Source organism: Castanea sativa, chromosome 4, assembly GCF_040712315.1.
Source record: "Castanea sativa cultivar Marrone di Chiusa Pesio chromosome 4, ASM4071231v1".
In the NCBI taxonomy this organism is placed as follows: Eukaryota; Viridiplantae; Streptophyta; class Magnoliopsida; order Fagales; family Fagaceae; genus Castanea; species Castanea sativa.
Window position 1 is genome coordinate 43,188,272 of NC_134016.1, and position 17,759 is coordinate 43,206,030.

At 37.0% G+C, this 17,759-nt stretch overlaps 1 long non-coding RNA gene across 5 annotated transcripts; it reads left to right on the forward strand.

Moving 5' to 3' along the window:
• Positions 1 to 1,850: 1,850 nt before the first annotated feature.
• LOC142630826 (uncharacterized) lies at positions 1,851 to 5,411 on the forward strand. Of its 5 annotated transcripts, none has more exons than XR_012843450.1 (4): positions 1,858 to 1,934; positions 2,705 to 2,856; positions 3,379 to 4,049; positions 4,985 to 5,411. It is a non-coding gene; the product is annotated as an uncharacterized LOC142630826 (long non-coding RNA). The 5 variants fall into 5 exon arrangements; XR_012843448.1 differs by having other exon boundaries at positions 2,752 to 2,856; XR_012843451.1 differs by lacking the exon at positions 1,858 to 1,934 and having other exon boundaries at positions 1,962 to 2,856; positions 3,379 to 3,462; positions 3,904 to 4,049.
• Positions 5,412 to 17,759: the final 12,348 nt, after the last annotated feature.

Genomic DNA, 17,759 nt, shown 5'->3' on the forward strand with positions numbered 1-17,759 from the left:
TCAAGAAGCTGCTGATCTTTCTCTTCAAGAAGCTGCTGTGTTTGTACGCTGTAGGGTTTTATAACCAAGGAGTTTCGTGATCTTCATCATGTTGATGAACTGAAGAACTTTGCAGCCAACATCCTTCTTAAGTTGGTGGTTAGTCACGTACTTGGATCCGTGCATCAATTGGTTAGTCACGTATTGGGAGCCATGTATTAAAAGGAGAGATTGTCACTACAGAACAAGTCTAATTGGGTATTGGGATAAGGGTTCAACTTTAGGTTGGTATAAGGTACTGGGATTCCTTTACTTTTAATCGCTTGTTGTGATAATTGTGGATTATCGGGAGTGGTGACCTTAAATTCATCCGGTGGGGTTTTTGCCTTGGAGGTTTTTCCCATTCATAAACAAATCACCGTGTCAACTTTATTTTCCGTTGCATATTAACTTAGTTGGTGATTTGTTTGTGTTACCACGTGTATTGCATGCAAATTGAATTAATTAATTAACTTGGCTAATTAATTGGTTAATTCATCACAAGGGGTCAATACATTTTTGTCCTATCAAGTTTGATTTTGCATAACAAGCCTAGAAGACCCAACACCATTACAAATTTATCAATATGCTAGTTGAACATATGGTGGAGTCTCAAACTCCATTTATCAATATACAATCATTTACATAAAGTTCTGATATAAATAGTAGTACTTCTTCAAGATTTAGTTTATGTTAAAAACCAAAACTGAAGGAAGATTGATACCAATCATAATGAGCAAGATTGTTTTTGTACTAGAGCTTTTTATTTGAGAAATTAGTAAGAATCACGCTAGAGCAGTAGTAGTTGTTTTCTCGGCACTATACAAAAGAAAAGTTCTTTGTTCCAACTAAAAGGGCCCAGCCCTAGCCGCTTTTGTTTTGTTTAAGAGAACCCTAAAACTTTTATTCCTCACTTGATTTTCCTAATTAAAATTTATGTGAGTTCCAAAGGATTTTTTTTTTTGGCTGAATGAAAAATGGGGCTCATATGGACTCATTGACCTCGCGTCCTGTGATGACAATAAGTAATATCACAAATACCACCCAAGTAACAATGGGATGTGCTATTACTCAAACCCCATAACTTATGCAAGCACATGTGATAAGGCAAAGATGGCTTCTTACCACTCAACCATACACCCCTTGGCTGGTGGCCCCAAAGATATTCAAAAACAGCTTGTTAGGCTGCTAACGTCAACTGAATGATGTCAGCATTTTATCTGCTTTGTTGTGTTTTGTTTGTGAGCTTGGGATGGACCATCTAATAATTTCCCTATAAAGAAGGGTATACATGGTTCTTCATTGTACAAACTAACAAATCCATCACTAATGCTTCTTTCCTGTCTTAAATGTCTGTCTTCAACCTTCATTTTATAGTATTAACAAATCCTTGTCCTTGTACTCTCTCTCTCTCTTGCTCTCTGAAAGCCTGTAACTTGCCCTGTTAGTCTCGTGTGCACTAACTTTAATTGAACCTTTGTCAACCACTAAACAGTCCAAACTCATCTTCTTAAGTCACTCTCTTACTTCTACTATTCATTGTGTAATCTCTTTTCTTTTCCACTAACCTCATCTCCAACATTGTTTCCATTCAATGTCAAGCTCTCACTGTTCAAAATTGTTTTCACAAACCCCACAAATGCGTTTCTTTTGGTTATAAGTTATTGTCCTTTACATGTCTTGGACTTCAATTAAGGTTTTCTCTGTAATGGGCTTGCTCAAGCTTCCATTGGGAGTTTTACTTTGCTGGGTTTTTTGTCTTTTGAGTTTCATAGCACTCTGAGAAGACTCAGTGGTAACTGTGAAGTTCTTGAAAGGCTCCTCATGCATTCTCTCGTCTCAACTCAGCCACATTCGTCTTTGAAGTTCTTGTAGGTGGGAATGGTGCTTGCACCAATAGTAATATCACTTGCAAGGTACATTAAGCTCTAGTATTACTTTGAGTTAGTTTTACTTAGCTTTTGTTTTGCTTGCTCTGCTCTGCTCTCTCTCTCTTTGTCATGAGTTTATATGTCTCATGGTTCTTAAGTTAATTAATGTAAGCGAGTTGGTTGATTTCAGAGAGTAAGTACTACTGTACTAATTAGCACTTCTTTCCACTCTGTAAGGATGTAATGAGCTTAAATTTTCGCTTAGAGTTTTTAGACTAATCAAGAAAGCTATTTGGAATTCAGTTTATTCATATGTACTTATTTTTGTATTTTTCTGTAGTTGATAAGATTGTTATAATGAATGATCACTCATATACTTGCTATTTAGTCATATTCTTCCTGGTGCCAAGCTAAATTATTGGAATTTTTTTTGTTAGGTTCTAAGGATTTAAGATCTAAATGTATTAAAACTTCAATGTGTAATGTTGGCAAACCATGATCAAAACTTAAAATCTAGATTTAGACTGCTTAAAGTATGTTTAATGTAAAATTAGAATCAAGTAATTGCAGAAAATTACTATTCACTTTCTGCAAGGCTCGATCAATCGAAAATTAGACTCGATCGATCGAAACTCGTGCAGATTGTTTTTCTGCAGAATTTTCCAACTTAGCCCAAGCTCATATGACGTGTAGGGTTTTATGTTTTGCCTTAAGTATAAAAGGAAAAACCCTAGCCACATTTTTATGTTGTTGTTTATGTTGTGTGTGTGAATCTCTTGTGAGATCTAGAATTGTTTTCCTTCATACACACTTAGGGTTATCAAGATCAAGATTGATGTCGAGAGCTTAGTGATCGTTTCAGTTGCAGCATAAAGAGCTTAAAGAAAAACAAGTGGTATACTTGTGGATGCTGTCGATCTGAGAAAGAAGTAGTCCGTGGATTCGAAGCTGTCATGTGGTCGTGGTAGTAAGTTTTCTACTCGAGGTAGCAATAGGATGTTAGTGATCTAAGTCTCTATTGTAAAACTTCAATTCTTTCATAGTAGATCTGTTTTACCTTGAGGATAACTAGGTTAAATCCTCCTCAGGTTTTTTACTGATTTGGTTTTCCTGGGTTATCATATCGTGTGTTATTTATTTTTTCGCACTGCTTTGCATGATATGATTTACTTGTGTTAACCTAGATTTGAATAATTTACCTAAGTTAATTACTTGACTAAATAACTAGGTTAAACAACTTGTGTTTTAAAGGGTCTATACATGTACATTTTTGTTGTTGTTGCTTCATGTGTGTGTGTTTTGCTTTCCAACTCAATGGTAAGAGGGAGGTGAAGAAGCTGCATCATGGTTTGATTTATTGGAAAAACTTTGGATTTTATCTTGATGTCCATTTGGCTTGTTCCACAAAATAATAGGTTAATAAAGTAATAAACTTCTTGTTGTAGCTGGATGATGGCATAATTTGAAGGTAGGACGGTTTTGTATGCAGGCTTGCAGGATGGAAATCATATATTTGAGGTTTGCACCAACAGGTCGCAAGAAGTTGGCTGCGGTAGCTATAACTGGACTGTTGGTTATGAATCTTCCATATATTCTTTTTCTTATTGTTTTTATATTTTCTTCAATTACCACTTTAACTTAAAATAAGACCTTGCTTGAAAGTCTTCAATAGTTATGTCCATGAGGAAATTTCTAGGAAATGTTTCCCCTCTCATGAGCTTATATTGTGTTCTTTAGTACCCAATTTCTAATGTATACATTTTCTGAAGATGGGCTCTACAAAATCCATCTACTAAATTTTCAATTTTGTATAAAACGCATAAAATTTACCTTACTATTCTTATTCTTGAAGACTCAAACACACCCTACATTGAGGTTAGTTTGACACTTTATCAAGCCTGCTGAAACCAAATCGAGTCTATGATGTAAATCCAATTTAGCTTTTTTGGCAATCATGCTGACTTATATTTTGTCTGTACACTTACCTAATTCATATTATACCTTAACTTTGCAGATACAGTCCCACCTACAGCATATATCACAACCTCAACACTTATCACAAATGCTCTGAATGTTTCTATAAATATATCTTCCAGTGAACCCTGTACTGGACCTACTAATGGAGGAAGTCTTGTATGCTCGTCTGTGAATGACTGCAATGTGAGTAGGTGGCTAACAAACACGTTAAATTGATTTTATGTTCTCTATTCAATTCTTGCATTATTATAGTGTTTCAGAACTGAGGTTTTTGGGTTGATTTGTTCTCAACCTTTCTATTTATTGAAAAATCGCTTTGGTTGATTTGAGAAAGATAAAATGGAGTTCCCTCTAGTGTAATGGAGTCCATACACAAAAGGAAATCATGGTGGATTATCTCCCTGGTGAAGGATTTATGTTAGATATTTTATAATAACCCTGCTTGAAACACTTATCAATATGGATATAATCATCTTTTTAAAATTTTATAATCACTGACAAATGTCTTGAAATTCGTCATATGGAACTGTACACCAGGTTAATTGAGTAGATGTGTAAATTGAATCCCATAATCTAGGTTCTCTAACTAGTTATGCTGTCTAGATTGAGTAATAAACTGAAATCTAACATTTTCATCATTTTTGGAAAACTCTTTACATCTTTTGGTCTACGGTTCTAGCCAAGTTATACCATCCTTGCTCAACATTCTACAGTCAAACCTTCAATATTCTGTCAGTATGGGCGAGTGACTTTGGTAATGGATAAGAAATTTTGTACTGACAGTGCTGGGAACAAAATTACAAAAAATCAGAATTCTACTTTTAATGTGCATTTTGGTGATTCTAGTCTTTATATCCATAGGAATATATATATATTTTTCCCAATAGGAAATATTTATCATTATTTTCAGGAGTTATAACTTATAAGTGACATGTCCTTTCATAGCTATTCTTGATTTTTTCTAATTGATGCCTTGAGCTTTACTTATTGGGAGTCTGTATCATATTAAAATGAATAATCTAGACTGTTTATGTAACTGACCTTGTCCAATTTGATTGATTGATTGTTGTTGCTGTTGTCAATGTGTTCTTTACATGCTCTGTTCATTAATTCTACAGATAGACGAAGTATGTTTGTCAACTTTACTACTCACGTCCCTGAAAGGCTACTTCAACTTAATGGTGAAACTAGACTGGTGCGAGCAACTAATAGCTGTATTAAACTAAGGATGTGTTTAACCTTTCCAGAGCCTGTTCTCAACTCATCTGCAGAAATTTTAAATTCTATCAAAGTGCAAATTTTATATACTCTCCAATTGAGTCTGGGCACACTTCTTCCTCTGGCTGTCAGTAAACAACATCCAGGGCATCGCAGATTTGAATATAAGATCAGATGGTTCTCACAATCTTATATTATTTTTTCAGCCATGAGAATAGAAGTTGGTTAGGAGGCTGTTTAGTTGTCCTGTGAATTTGGAATGACTCATTTATATTTTGTATAATATGTAATACACATCATCATCTTGAATGGGGTCACTAAGAAACATTGGAGCCATTAATTGTATTGAGAAAGTTAATCATTTTCAAAAATTTTACATGGTTGCACCTCTTGAACTTCCCCCTAATATAAAATGCAAAAGTGTATTGAATCTATCGAGTATCACACAATCATTGTTGTACATCATCTGTACACACTACCAGCTTCACGTTTAAATGAGGGCATTCTTAGAAAATATGGATATTGCATGAGAAATTGTGAATTTAGTGTGTACGGAGGGTACATTATGTGTGTGTGTGTGAGAACATTTATCGCTTTTATATCTATAGGACCTATTTTTCTTATACCTTCTTACTCTTTTTCACTCTCTCCTTTTAGGCTGCTACATGCATATCTGGTATAGCTATAGTCACAGTAAACATTAACTCAACCAAAATATGCATTTCAAGGACTCCAGTTTCCCAAGTTGAACCAATTGGTTTCCTATATGGTATGATTGACAATAGTTTACAAGCATTACAAAGAGAAAATAAATCATCTGTTTGTGGAATCAAAATTATGTTTAAATATTTTGTTAACTCTTTGAATATTTCTATGGTTATAAGCAATTAGGAAAGATTATATGCAATTAGGTGTATCAAAAAAAGGAAAAATTATATGCAATTAGGAAAGCTTTATATTTAAATTTCTATTTGTAGGGTGTTTCCTCCTGATACATATAAATGTGACCTTTAGATTCTCTGAGACTTGCTATAACGTTGAGTACACCACATTCAGAATCTTTGAGGCCAGCTGTAATGTTGAGTACACCGTCCCATATTAGGACAAGAGAACACAACATCCCTATGTTGATAAAATTCGTGAACCCTGTATTTGGTGTCAACTCTTCTATAATATCAATCATTGGAGGGCATATATAGAGGCAAGTAATTTTGGTTACCTTTGTATTTGTATCTATGTATATTAATTAGTACATGAACGCATGCATCACATACATAATGCACCCACACACATAAGAAATCATGATGATGACCTTTTTACGCACCATTTGGGTTCTTGATGGAAATAATATTTCAATTGGAATGGCATATTTACTTTTAACATATTTTCATTTTTGTTCCTTTCCAATGATAATCATTACCATTTTCAGCTTTAAAGAAATAAGTTCAAGATTATATGCTGTAGGGATAAAAACAGAGTGATAGTATATAATGTGTATTTGTCTTTGTTCCTGAAAACGTGATTGGGGATGTTGCTAGAAACAAAAATCTATGTTCCAATGATCTACAACTATGTCCCTGTAGGGATTCTATTAGGTTCTAAAGATTTAGGATCAAAATTTGAAGCCTAGATTTAGGCTGCTCAAAGTATGTTTAATGTAAAGTTGGAATCGAGTAATTGCAGAAAATTACTGTTCACTTTCTGCAAGGCTCGATCGATCGAAACTCGTGCAGATTGTTTTTCTACAGAATTTTCCAACTCAGCCCAAGCTCGTTTGACGTGTAGGGTTTTATGTTTTGCCTTAAGTATAAAAGGAAAAACCCTGGCCACGTTTTTATGTTGTTGTTTATGCTATGTGTGTGAATCTCGTGTGAGATCTAGAGGTGTTTCATTTCATACATACTTAGGGTTATCAAGATTGAGATTGATGTCGAGAGCTTGGTGATCGTTTCAGTTGCTGCATAAAGAGCTTAAATAAATACAAGTGGTATACTTGTGGATGTTGTGGATTTGAGAAAGAAGTAGTCTGTGGACTCAGAGCTATCACGTGGTTGTGGTAGTAAGCTTTCTACTCAAGGTAGCAATAGGATGTTAGTGGTCTAAGTCGCTATTATAAAACTTCAATTCTTTCATAGTAGATCCTATTTTACCTTGAGGATAGCTAGGTTAAATCTTCCTTAGGTTTTTTACTGGTTTGGTTTTCCTGGGTTATCATATCGTGTGTTCTTTATTTTTTCCGCATTGGTTTACATGATATGATTGTTATTATTTTAACTTAGATCTGAATAATTTACCTAAGTTAATCACTTAGCTAAATAACTAGGGTAAAAAACTTGTGTTTTAAGGGGTCTAAAAACGTACAGATCCTTACCCTTGTCTCTTGTTGTCAGCTCAATTGTAGTCCGACATCTATGCCCTAGATGAAACTTTTTAGCCCTTTGACTTCCTTATTTATTTACTAATGTATGGTTAAATAAAATATACAGATCATGTGCCCAAAATATCTTCTATGGTTTCTGTGCTTGCAACTGCTTCATTTGTGGCGACATCTATTGCTGCCTGGCTGCTTACAGTTTCAATTGCAAGCCTTTCCTCCATTGGGACATTTTCAACACCATTTTCTTCTTTTTCTAATCCTGCAAGGAATCTTTTGGTATGATATCTAACTCATTTGAACAATTCTCATTAATTGATTTTTTAGTTATACCATGATAATCTTCTACACTCTTAGAAACACAACAGTAAATAAATTGACATTAATGCTGAGGTTGGATTTTATAAAAGGGGTAGAGAATAATCTTACAACTGTTTGGGGTTGAAAAAAATTTCTTTAAATGAAATTCTTGACAAACAATCACTACCCCAAAAAAGGTTCTATTAGCATGTCAATGTGCACCTTTAACTTTCTTGGGACACCTTGAATAAGAACACTAAGCACATCGTAGGTGATCTCTTCATTCTAAAGTATGTTTATGGTCTTTCCTCAAAAAAAAAAAAAAAAGTATGTTTATGGTCTTACTTTTTTCAAAGCATTTCATTTATGGTAAAACAAGATCTTTTTGATGTACAAATCATATTTTCTTTTTTTTTTCTTTGTGGCTGATCTAGTATTTTCCAAGGTTTGAACCAAAAGTTAATCAAACTGTACTAGCAGGTTATTGCACTATGATTATATATAGCCTCTTGACAATCAAGTAAAATAACTAGACATACTGTGGAACAAATTAACCCTTTTCCTCCTCTTGTAGAAATAATACACTCCCAGAATAATTTTCCTTGATTTTTATACATAAAATTTAATATATAATTGAACTCCCTAAATATTTTGGTTGGTTTTGAGTCTTTTTTCCGACTTTTTGAACCAAAAGCCCAGCTGAAGCTTGTGGAGCCTATTAGTAATTCTGCCAAAGATGGAAACAAGGATTGACCTCTTCAAAGTGGGATTTTGTGAGCTGGGATGTTATTTAAGAAATGCACCATTCTTCTTGAACTTATCAAACCTAATTTACGGTTTATGGCGGGTAGATTAGCGTAACATACTGTCATTTAAAATATCTGATAAAAATAACTTATCAAACCTTATGAACTGCATCATTCTTGTAGAACTAATGATCATTTTTCCTTTTCTATTTCATACAGAGAAGTGCAAGCCATATTCAGGTTTTTGCATTATCTAGATGGTTGGCAGTGAGACTACTAGTGTATTATTATGAATTTGCAAGGGGTTTGCAATGGAGCATTCCCTACTTCAGTCTTCCATGGGAAACTGGGCACATCCAGCCAGTCGTGGTAGGCTTAAGTCCTTCTACCAACTCAGATTCCTACAGGTCTAAAATTCATGATTCAGGAATTTTCTTGGGTGTGCAGCCAAAACAAGAGAATTTGAGTAGGGTTGCTTTAGTATACAAGGCACGGTTGCGGCCTGTAAAGTTGAATTTATTCAACTATGTGTTGATTTTATTTCGTGCCAAATTTGCTTGTAATTTAGCATTTAGAAACCTTGTATTTAGGTGGGAGTAATGTAAAGGTTGTGTGTGGGAGAGTGTGAAGATTTGATTAAGAGTGTGCAACAAGATGGTAACTGGTGACTGAAACTGGCAACTGACTCGCGAGTGGTGACTTGCCAAAATGAAGCACACGTGTGAAGCATGCAGGAATATGAAGAGTCAAGACAGCTGGATCACTATAGGACTAAAAGTTTAGTTTGACCTAGTCTGGTAATTGGTGACTGGAACTCACAACCTATCCCAGTCGCGAAGTGATTCACCAGTGCACCTTGTTTTGCTGAAAAATGACTTTTCACATTCCATCTCATACCCTACTATAAATACCCTTTTACCCACGAAATGTGGAGTAGAGGAAGAGAGAACTTTGAGAGAGAAACCCTAGAGAAAAACAAGATTGATTCATCCACAATCTTATACACTTGATTTTCCAAATTCCTCTACTCTCACCCTCTCCATTGTCATACCCATGAGAGGATCATAAACCAAATCCTTACCTTACCAAATTTAGAGTAGTGAGAAGGTTCTTGGTGTTTGGGAAGCAATTCAAGAGAGAACCAATTCATATTGGTTGATGCAATAGGCTAATTGCGGGATTTGGAAAGCTAGAGAAGACATGGTTCGACGTAACCTTGTTGAAGCAAGAAGCTTGGAGGGCTTAGGTTCACTTGGTAGATTAGGCTTGGAGGGTCTATTGGTGATAGGCCAAAAATGTATTGACCCTTTGTGATGAATTATCCAATTAATTAGCCAAGTGAATTAATTAGGTTCAATTACATGCAATAAGTGTGGTAGCACAAACAAATCACCAAATAACTAAAAATGTAGCAGAAATTAAATGACATGGTGATTTTTTTACGAATGGGGAGAATCTACACGGCAAAAACCCACTGGGTGATTTTAAGGTCACCACTTTCGAGAATCCACCATTATCAAAACAAGCGGTTACAAGTAAAGGAGTCCCAGTACCTTATAACAACCTACAGTTTAACCCTTACCCCAATACCCAATTGGACTTGTTCTGTAGTGACAATCTTTTCTTGTATTGCACAGCTCCCAGTACGTGACTAACCAAAAGATGTGCGGATCCCAGTACGCGACTTGATCACCAACTTGAGAAGGATGTTGGCTACAAAGTTCTTCAGTTCATCACATGATGAAGATCATGAAGTTGCTTGGCCACAAAACCCTATGGTGTACGAACACAGTAGCTTCTTCAAGATGAACTAGGGCAACTAGGTTTCTGGTCACACTTGTGGAATTATGCTCTTGTGCAGTTGAGCTCTTTTCTATGCAACCTGTGACGACCCTTAAAATAATCCTTATATATGTTTAGGGTTGTGAGAAAAGAAAACCCAAACACATACTCATGGATTAGGTGAAAAATAGCTCTGAAAAACTGAGTTTCATAAACCTCGACAGATACCCTAGTTGTCGAGCCTCGGGCTGAACAGCTCTTTTAGACCTCGATTGATACTAGCTGTCGAGCTAGTTGTCGAGCTTTAGTGAACAACACTTCTTCACTTGATTCTTGGATAGACTTGCATGGATTTAACACTTGAACTTAAAACCTTATTTATTGAAGTATCAAACACATCCTAGATCTACCCAATTACAAGTAAAGTGCATTTTGTTAAAGGATTAGCCAACACATAAAATGTTGACATATGTTCCTAACATCAAATCACATATGTCCTAACAATTGCTATTCATGTATCCCAACTAATTTTCTAGTGGATCATTTACCGCTTGGAGGGCGGCGGAGAGATTTTTCGCTGAGTTATTCGGTTTCCTCTTCAATAACACGTGCCCGTGTTATCTTGTGTTTGCATCTTTCTTTCCCTTACTCCTAGATTTTAATTTCTACTGGTTGTGATTAATTAACGACTTAGGGTAGTTTGTTAAATTGGGTATTGATTATATTTCATATTTCGTACATATATTGTTTGAATATAAGCTTGAATTGAAAAATTTGTATTTGAGGGTCTAAACATTCACAAGTATTTTATACACTAAGTGAGTTTTCCCGGACGAATCCCAAAGAATATATATCATACTTTCAGGTCTGAAACCACTACTTTTTCTGTGACTTGCTTTCCACTTCTTTAACCATATAATGAATAAATTTTGTGATAGAATGCATTGTACACCTGTAGAACAATAGTAAACTAGATGCTGAATATAGTCTGGATGGGTAAGTTATGAGGCCTCTTATTTCTATCTATTACATGTAGTTGCATATAGATTTTAGAGACATTAAAAAGGGGAGAGAATATTCAATACAAATTTTTTTTTTCTTGAAAAATATTCAATATAAAACAGAATAATCATGAAAGTAATAATGAAATATTTCAATGAATAATTGAATGCAATTTAAAGAATTCTAGGAATGGACTATTTGGTATGCTAGTTATTTAGATGTAGATTTTTTTGTAGGTTCTATGAAAAATTAAAACTATTCATGCTTTGAATTATTTCAAATTACTGATTAAACCAAAAGGACAAACTTGATACTTAATTCCCTATTATCCTTTTTTTTAAATCGCAAATTCATCATTTGGATTTTGAAGTGCCACAAATAGACTCATTTATTTATTAGTGTAATATCTTACTAGATTTTGTCTCGTGTAGGTGGGAGAATTTTAGTAGAATCATGTTTTGGTTAGCCATAATTGGTGGCAGTTTAATATTGCCACATGCTTTACTTCTTGCCATCCTAAAATTCAGGAAGCAAAAGCAGAGAGGTTTCGGACTACTCACATTCCCAAGATTTGAAATATTCCTTGTAAATCTTGCACTACCTAGTATTTGTGAGGCCTCTACAGCTCTAATTAGAGGTAACTTGACAGTTTGTTTACTTCCCTACAAATGAATACTTATCAATGCATTTATCATGAAAAATTTAAGTTTTGAAAGATAATTATGTTGCTTTCTTTCTTTTTTTTCTTAATTCTAATTTAGTATCATTCAACTCTCTACGTATATTGAATTCTTTAATCAGAGAATTGTCTAATTCTCATTCTGATATCAAAGAATGAGCTAGTTATTTATTTTTATTTATTTATTTTATTTTTTTCAAGTAATCTTTTCTACTCTACATTCCAAATATGTAATGGAATTGGAACTATGTTCCCGTCTTGTTCATATGTCTTATGGACATAATCATTATCACATTGATTGGCAACTGAATTGGTCTACCGTCCCATCTCCCCACATATTTAAGAATTTCAACGCAATTGATGTTTCAAACTGTTTGGACATTAACTCAAATCACTTCTCTCTGCATGACAACCATCGTAGCATCATATCAGATTTATGCAAATATGTATCTAGGTCCAAGATTCATATATTTTGCACATTTAATGCTAAGAAAATGAAGTACATAACAATGTGGCTTAATATTTTCTCACTTTTGTGAATTAAGGAGGAACGCTGTCAGAGTTTGTAGTTGGCACTCTGCTTTTGGGTACTGTGTCTTTTCTACTACTAGCCTTGCTCTAGTTCTTCTTTATAGGTATTACATTTGCAAAGCTACTTCAATACAATGAAGATCTTCAAGTAAGTCAGATATTTAACAATCCTGGAAATAGAGGCCGGTGGACATGGAAAATCGAATAGAACTCTGATTGCCTAACCATTTTAGGGCCTCTATTTGAAGATATGAGGCCCCATGCTCTCACAAAAAATTTATGGAGAAAGTGTTGATACACATGGTGATGGGATCAATAATGTCAATATTGATGACCAAGGGAAGGAAGAGACTAATGACACTGGTGATCAAGCAAGGAAGAGACTAATGACAAAGATGATGAAGGGGAGGAAGAGACTAATAGAAGGAACTCTGGGAGTAGTAACAGAAGGTACCGTAGGAGAAGGAATAGGAACAGGAACTCTGGGAGTAGGAACTCGGAAACAACTGTGCCAAAAAAATCATGGCTAAACCAACTGGTAAATCCTTTTATGAACTGTATGGGATTGCTTGAGATAATTTAAAGATGGAAGCCAGCAATGTGACCCATTAGAATTGTAATTTGATTTATTAGATTATCTTAGTTGCTTAGTTGTTATTTGATAAGCATATAAGGATTCTATAAAAGCCTATTGAACAATAATTTTAGATTATCAAAATGTTTGTGAGAAAAATCAAAGCTTATACCTGCTTGTTAGAAGGTCATGGTAACCCCTCTACGCATAACCATAAAATTTCTTTGACATTTACTTTCAATATTTCTGACGTAGGACAACCACAATAGTATAATAGAGAAGAAAAAAAATGATAGGATAAACCCTAGGAGTCAGCACCTAAGGGCTGCTTGGAATCAGCACCAAGCAAACTGGAGTCGGCACCAGTGTAAAGGAAAACAAACGTTTTTTAATTTCTCCAAAAGCTGTGTTACAATAATCAAAAAAGTGTTTAAATAGCTACAACACAAAACCCTAACAACACAAAACCCTAATTATTAAATGTTCGGGCTTGCTTAATCTTAAGCCCAATAACTAATAGGCTCCATCCATAAGGCCACAGGTTGGGCCGTCTTCTTTTTGTTCTTCCTCCCATATGTGTGTATAATTGGGGGCCTATATCTCGTGTCCGCACCAACTCCCCCCGGGTGAGAGGAACTCGACCCCGTCGAGTGGAAAGCTGAAGAGCTCTGATAGTACTCCAGTAAGTCAGGATCCAGTCGCTGTAGCTCATCTCTAGTAATCCATGTGCAATCGGAATCCGGTCGTCCGCGCCACCGAACTAGGAAACGGTGAACTCCTCCATCCCTGGTAGAAACAATTTGCTCATCTAAAATAGCATCAATAGATTCTTTATGTGCATAGGGCAAATTTAAGGGTAAAGGGGTAGGCATAGGGGCATCAATAGGATTAAGTAAAGGCTCATCAAAAGGAGTATCAGGAATAGCTGTAGGGCTTTTATAAGCAACTAGATCCTCAATATTAAAGGAGGAGCTAATACCATAATCATGAGGGAGGTCAATGACATATGCATTTGGGCCCATTCGTTTCAATACCTTGAACGGGCCTGCACTACGAGCCTGCAATTTCTTAACGGTCCCAGAGGGAAACCGTTCAGGTCGGATCCGAATCATGACATAATCTCCTACCTGAAACTCTGCATGACGCCGATGAGTATCAGCATGAATTTTATATTGAGAATTACTTACCTGAATTTTTTTGTGAATCTCAATATGCAAATCATGAACATGTCGTGCGAATGCCTCAGCAGATTCAGAAATCCTAACATGTGGGGACATGGGCAAAAGATCTAAGGGCTTCCTAGGTGTATATCCATGCACAACCTCAAAAGGACTAACGCCTATAGACCTATTGACAGAGCTATTATATGCAAGTTGGGCTATAGGAAGAATTGAATCCCAATTCCGATTGGCTTCACCCACTAGACACCGAAGGAGGTTCCCTAGGCTACGATTAACCACCTTAGTTTGAACATCAGTTTGAGGATGAAATGCCGTGGAAAATTTCAATTTGGTGCCTACTAAATGCCACAAGGTCTTCCAAAAATAACTCATGAAGCGAACATCCCTATCTGACACTATGGTTTTGGGGAGACCATAAAGCTTGACAATCTCATCAAAGTAAAGCTTTGCAATTTTAGAAGCGTCAGAAGTCTTAGAACATGGTAGGAAATGAGCCATCTTAGAGAAGCGATCAACAACTACTAGGATAGAATCGTGCTTCCTAAAGGTGCGGGGCAAACCTAGCACAAAGTCCATACTCACGTCCTGCCACGGGCGATCTGGCACAGGTAAAGGCGTGTACAGACCAGTGTTTTGCTTGCGATGTTTGGCTAGTTGACATGTACGACACTGACCAACTATCTTAGCAACGCCCCTCTTAAGACCAGGCCAATAGAATTGACGTTCCACTTCCTCAATTGTCTTATCTCGGCCAAAATGGCCTGCAAGGCCCCCTGCATGTATCTCCCAAACTAGAAAATCTCTCACTGACGACCGAGGGATACACAACTTGTTGGCTTTGAACAAGTAACCATCTTGAAGGGTATAATCATCCAAGACGGGATGTGAAGCATTACTTAGGCTAGTGTAGAGCTCCCCAAAATCTTGGCATGATTGATAGTCATCCTTAAGTCGTTCAAACCCAGTGACCTTAACACTCATGACTGATAGCAAAGACACTCTTCGACTCAGTGCATCAGCAGCCTTATTCTCAACTCCCGCTCTATGTTTCACCACAAAGTAGTAGCGTTGCAGAAATTCAACCCAACTACCGTGCCTAAAATTTAGCTTCTTCTGGGAATTGAGATAACGCAAAGCTTCATGATCAGAGTAGATAATAAACTCTCGAGACAACAAGTAATGACGCCAATGCCAAAGAGCTCGTACAATGGCATAAAATTCTTTGTCATACGTGGAGTACTTCTGCTTAGCATCATTCAACTTCTCACTGAAATAGGCAATTGGGTGACGCTCTTGACTAAGTACTCCCCCTATGCCAATACCTGAGGCATCACATTCCACTTCAAAAGGCTTGGTGAAATCAGGGAGACACATGACAGGTGCCTCAGTCATCTTCTGTTTCACCTCCTTGAAGGCCTTAGTAGCAGCCTTTGTCCAAGTAAACTCCCCATGTTTCAAGCAGTCAGTGATGGGAGACATAATGGTACTAAATCCTTTGATGAATCGGCGATAAAAAGAAGCGAGCCCATGAAAGCTTCGAACCTCATGTATAGTTTTGGGCTCGGGCCAATCCATAATTCCTTGAACTTTCTGGGGGTCGGCAGAAACTCCTTCAGATGACACTATGAAACCTAGGAAGACAACTTTATCTGTAAAGAAAGAGCACTTCTTGAGGTTACCATATAAACTCTCCTTCCTAAGGGTTGTGCAAACTTGAGTTAGGTGGTCTAAGTGTTGCTCCCTAGACTTACTATAAATGAGGATATCATCAAAGTACACAACCAGGAATTTTCCCATAAAAGGCTTGAGCACTTGAGTCATCACTCTCATAAAGGTACTAGAAGCATTGGACAATCCAAAAGGCATAACCATCCACTCATATAAACCATCTTTTGTCTTGAAGGCAGTTTTCCACTCATCACCAGGACGAACCCTAATTTGATGATAGCCACTTTTCAAGTCTATCTTGGAGAAGATCGTTGCTCCAGCCATCATATCCAACATGTCATCCAACCGAGGGATAGGAAAACGATACTTCACAGTGATCTTGTTGATGGCACGACTATCAACACACATCCTCCAAGTCCCATCTTTCTTTGGAGTTAAGAGTGCAGGGAATGCACAAGGGCTCATGCTCTCACGAACAAAACCCTTCCTAAGTAGTTCTTCTACTTGTCTTTGCAACTCGGCATGTTCTGCAGGGCTCATCCTATAATGGGGCAAGTTAGGCAGGGTCGCTCCGGGCACAAAATCTATGGCATGCTGGATATCATGCATGGGTGGTAATTGATTAGGGAGTTCCTCAGGGAAAACATCCTTAAATTCCCGAAGCACGGACCTCACTTCTCCAGGTTGCTCCTCACAGGTCTCTCCATGAAGTTCCCTAGCAACCAAGACAAACACAATGGATTCCTGAACTGCTACCCTCTCAAATGCCTTTGGGCTTATGATGTTCAGACCTTTCGCCTTCGGTACTTCTGGCTTCTTGCTCATGTCGATTGGCTTGGGTTTTAAAGGATTAAGCACAATCTTCTTGCCTCCAAACATAAATGAGCAAGAATTGGATCGCCCATGAAGGGTGACATCCAAATCATAAAGCCAAGGTCTACCTAAAATAATGTGCCCTACATCCATGGGAATTACGTCACACCATATTTCTGCCTTGTAGGTGAGGAATTGAAGTGGGACAACACATCTTTCTTTTATGGCTATGGAGGAAGTATCCACCCAAGAAACTTTATATGGGTTAGGGTGTGGGATCAATTTCAAGCCTAGGTGGGAAACAACGTTAGAGGACACCGCATTAATGCAACTCCCATTATCTATAATAACCTTGCACGTTTTATCTCCACACTTAGTGTAAGTCTGGAAGATGGCACTTCTTCGCCAATCATCAGTTTCCCTTTGTTCTGCCAAAGCACACCTCACCACATTCACTAGAGGGACACCAAAAACAGCCTTGGAATCATCAACCTGAGGAGGGATGGCTCTAATGCACGTGAGGTAACTGGGATCATCTTCCTATTCGGCCTCAACATCTTGGCCTTCTTCAGCATTTGGGTCATACACTAACTCTTCAACATCTTCTACCTTTTCATCATCCTCTTGAATGACAAGGGTTCTAGAGGGACATCTAGCTGCAACATGTCCAATCCCATTGCATTTGAAGCATTGGAGGCGAGAGCCTAATCTTGAGGGCTCATTGATCGCACCTTTTCCCTTGTCCTCTTTTTTGCATCGGGGTGCTATTGGGGTTGACCTTAGGGGGTAAGGTAAGTTTAGGTTTGCTACCAAAAAGTTGAGGGTTGGGAGGAATGCTTCAAAGCTCAGAACGTCGCCAAAAGATAGATTTGGATGCTAACTCACAATTCCTAGCAAGGTCATAGGCTTCTCTTAAGGTGGTGACTCCTCGGGTGATAATCTCGCCTAGTAGGTTAGCATTTAAATCTTTCTTGAACCTATTGAGTGTGACAACCTCTTCCTTAACGATTTGAATTCGCCTCTGG